We start from the raw sequence: 4,232 nt of genomic DNA on the forward strand, positions 1-4,232 counted from the left end.
TTTGCTGTTTTACCCTAACCCTAACCCTAACCCTATCACCGATAGAATTGTTTCAGAATCGTTTGTTTATGTAGTCGGCACTTAATGTATATCGGCTGAATGGACGTCAGTGATTGGTTGAAATTACAGAAATACGACAACTTTAACATGGAATAACTTAGGGATTTCTTTTTTTTTTAAGAAGACTAAGAGAAAAAGATGTTTTATATGACACATTCTACCAGTGTTCCAAGTTTCAAAGTGTTTCGTTAATGAAAAATGTGGCCCCCGTTTTAAAAAAGATCCGAACACCCTAACGTCAATGAATGACGAAGGACATATTAGATTATAGTAAAACTAGATTACTCTAAGACTGTGGGGCCTTCAGCATTAGAATACTCTTTTTGATCATAGGTCTGCCTGATCAGCCGCATCCTCTTCGGTTTTCTATTTCTTAATGATATACGAAAGGTTACACGGGTTGGCAACAGACGGGTAAACAGGTTACATACACAACAGCTTGACTTGTTACTATGGAAACAGGCACCAATATGTCGATGGTTTTTCGATTGGCTACAATTACCCCAAATTTGCAACTTTTAAAAGCTATTAACTTTATAGTTATTAATCTAAGGCAAACAGAAACTTCATTTCCATAATTAGCACACAATACTACATCAATACGCCAAAGTTGAAATCAATTGGAGCAAAACTGAAGGAATTGAAAAGTGAAATCCAAACAGACTAGATCCTGAAATTCTTACATGTATACATGAATCAGCATTTAAAACCAGATGCCCAGCGACTTTATATGAAATGTTAATTAGTAGATTAATATACATAACAACATATATAATCTAATTAGAAAACAGTGTTATCTAATTACAAAAGGACTGGAAATATGTTTCAAAGGAGCAAGAAGAAACACTGCTGTATGTAGAATATAACCATGAAACGAGCATGAAATTCTACTCCGTTTCCAAGGCGACAAAAGATTTCAAAGGTTAAGAAGTACCACAGTATATGACCACTGAAGTTCCGTAGGAATAAATTAAATAGCAATGTAATATGTTCATAGAATTGGGGTCGAGCTGGCAGAGACGTTAGCACGCCGGGCGAAATGTTGAGCGGTATTTCATCTACCGCTACGTTCTGAGTTCAAGTTCCGCCGAGGTCGACTTAGCCTTTCATCCTTTCGGGGGTCGATTAAATAAGTACCAATTACGCACTGGTGTCGATGTAATCGACTTAATCCCTTTTCTTGTCCCCTCTGTGTTTAGCCCCTTGTAGGCAATAAAGAAATAAGAATTGGGGTCCAGCCTATGGATCTAACTTACATTTTATGTTAAAACAATAAAGCATTAAATCAGTGGTTCTCAACCGGTGCCCACATGGGTCCATGTAATATTTTGGGGGATCCACGCAACAAAATAATAAGTGGGGATCCACAATTGTATTTTAAGGACCCCTGAAAATTTTTTACTTCAGATGTATGCAATTCCTTGAGTAAGCATCTTCAACTTCAGAGCTTACCAAAGCCTTCCGAGTGAATTTAGTACACGGAAACGATGTTGAAGCCCGGAATACAAATGTGTGTAGGTGGGTGTGTGGGCGTGTGGGCGTGTGTGTACGCGTACGTCTTTATATCCGTGTTTGTACTCCGCTACTGCTTCACAACCGGTTTTGGTTTGTTCACGTCTCCGTAACATAGCGGTCAGTCAAAGAAAACCGATAGAATATGTTCTGAAAGCTGATATGTTCTACTAAGCCCTTCAGGGCGGTGCCCAATCATAGCCATAGACCAATGACTGAAAGAAGTAAAAGATCAAAAATGGAATATTATTTCCAAATATATTTTATGATTTTTTTTTTTTATAGAATTCTTAAAAATCTAGTTTCCGACAGTTTTCCTTACAATCTACCAACAATCTTAATAAAATATGGATTCCACTGATCTGACTTCTAGCTTAGAATGCATAAGAATGCTATTATTGACGGTAACGGCCTAATACCCTGTGGGTTAATGAGACGATTTTAACCATAAAATATAGAAAGAATAATAAACGACAGACATGTCTCATAAAAAACCAAAAAACGTATTAAATAATTTTTCCGAGTATATTTTATGTTCTTGGACGGACAAAATGCCTAGCGTCTCTTTACGTTCGAATTTCAAATTCCGCCGATGCCTACTTTACCTTTCATGCTTGGTGAAGTATAAATCCCGCCTGCTTAACTTCTGGTTCAGAGGTTGATAAAATAAGTAGCAGTTGAATACTGGGACCAATGTAGTCGACTTAACCCCTCTCCCATGGCCTTCTACCAAAATTTGAAGCCAATATTAATAAAAGACGGTGAGCTTACAGAATCGTTAGCGGTATTTCGCCCGTCTTAACGTCCTGAGTTTAAATGCCGACGAATTCGACTTTGCCTTTTATTCTTACGGGGTCGATAAAATAAGTACCAGCTGAGTGTTGGGTACGATGTAATCGACTAGTCCTTCCCCACAAAATGTCAAGCTTTGTGCCTATAGTAGAAAGGATATTTTATACTCTTGGTCGGACGGAATGCTTAGCATCTCTTTACATTCTGATTTCAAATTCCGCCGACGTCTACTTTGTCTTTTATTCTGTCAGGGTCGATAAAATAAGTACCAGTTGAGTACTGAGGTCGATATAATCGATTATCACCCTCCTCTAAAATTTCAGGCCGCATACCTGTAGTAGAAATGTTTTGTTTTTTTTTTTGTCTCTTTTTTTTTATGGAATCTTTAAAAATCCGGTACCCAACTGCTTCTCTTAATTTTACCAAAAATCTTGGCAAATTATGGACTCCGTGGTATGATTGATGACGATGATCTTATGATCCTATCGGTTAATGCGACTTATATGCTCACATTAAGACAGAAAGAATAATAGACGGGAGAGACATATCATCAAAAAGATTCTAAATAATTTTTCCTCGAGTAGGAAAAAGGTGAAGGCGTGGCTGTGTGGCAAGATGTTTGCTTCCCAAATACATGGTTCCGGGTTCAGCCCCACTGCGTGACGCCTTAGGCAAGTATTTTCTACTATAGCCTCAATGTTATTTTTGCGATGTGTGGTCTGGCGTTGAATTGCAATAAAATAGGAGTGGGTCTCTTTACTAATCTAGGCTGTGATTGATGAGCCAGGTTTAATGAAATCACAAAGGATCACACCTGTCAACCAAACACACATCATCAGCTTCTTTTGTTGAATTTTGCTTTTTGGACTGTGGCTCGTCTTTGTCCAACCATTCTGCTGAATGTTTACGGTTGTTGTATCGGATCCATTTCTCATCACATGTTACAATTTGATTAAAAAATGATTCATTTTTGTGATGAGAAAGTAGCATAATGAAGGCTTCCAAACGTTGTTGTTTCTGATTTTCATTGAATTCATGTGGAACCTACTTATCCAACTTTTTCACTTTACCGATTTGAACTATGTGAGTCAGTATTGTTTGCTTGTCAACACCAAACAACAACGATCATTCATGAGCACATTGAAATGGTTATGACTCGACGGTGGCTTTCAGTTCGTCATTATCCACCTTTGTTTATGGTCGACCGCGTTGCTCATTTCTGAGGTGAAAGTTACCAGAACGACTTTTTGCAAACCAATTTGATACTTTCTGTTGTGTAATAACATTAGAATGAAATACTCCATTAATATTCCGATCTGTCTGTGATGCTCTATTTCCAAAAAAGAACTCATATTTCAAAACTGTACGAATTTCCGACTTATCCATCTCTAAACAAAAATAGCAAAAATAAAAACGGTTTATAAATACTTTATAAAGTGCAAAATGAGTTAGAATAAAGAAATAGATGTGTCGGCTTCTAACAAAAAATAAAGACTGTCAAAATATAATAATGGCGCAAAATGAGCAGCTGTCAAAGTTTCCCATATACCTTACTATAAATTTCATACTTGACCTAATATATACATGTGTGTCTGTATCTGTTTAAACCTCCACCTGACAACTGGTGTTGGTGTGGTTACGTCCCCGTAACTTAGTGGTTCGGCAAGGCAAAAGAGACCAGGATTTTTAAAAAATAAGTATTGGAATCAATTCATTCGACTTAAAAATTCCTCGAGGCAGTGCTCCAGCATGGCTGCAGTCTAATGACTGAAACAAGGGAAAATATAAAAGAGTAAATTTTATGTTTTTCATAAAATCCTTAAAATCTGGATTCCAACAGTTCCTCTTAAATCTAACCAGAATCTTCA

The sequence above is a fragment of the Octopus bimaculoides genome, chromosome 13 (genome assembly GCF_001194135.2).
Source record: "Octopus bimaculoides isolate UCB-OBI-ISO-001 chromosome 13, ASM119413v2, whole genome shotgun sequence".
Taxonomy (NCBI): Eukaryota; Metazoa; Mollusca; class Cephalopoda; order Octopoda; family Octopodidae; genus Octopus; species Octopus bimaculoides.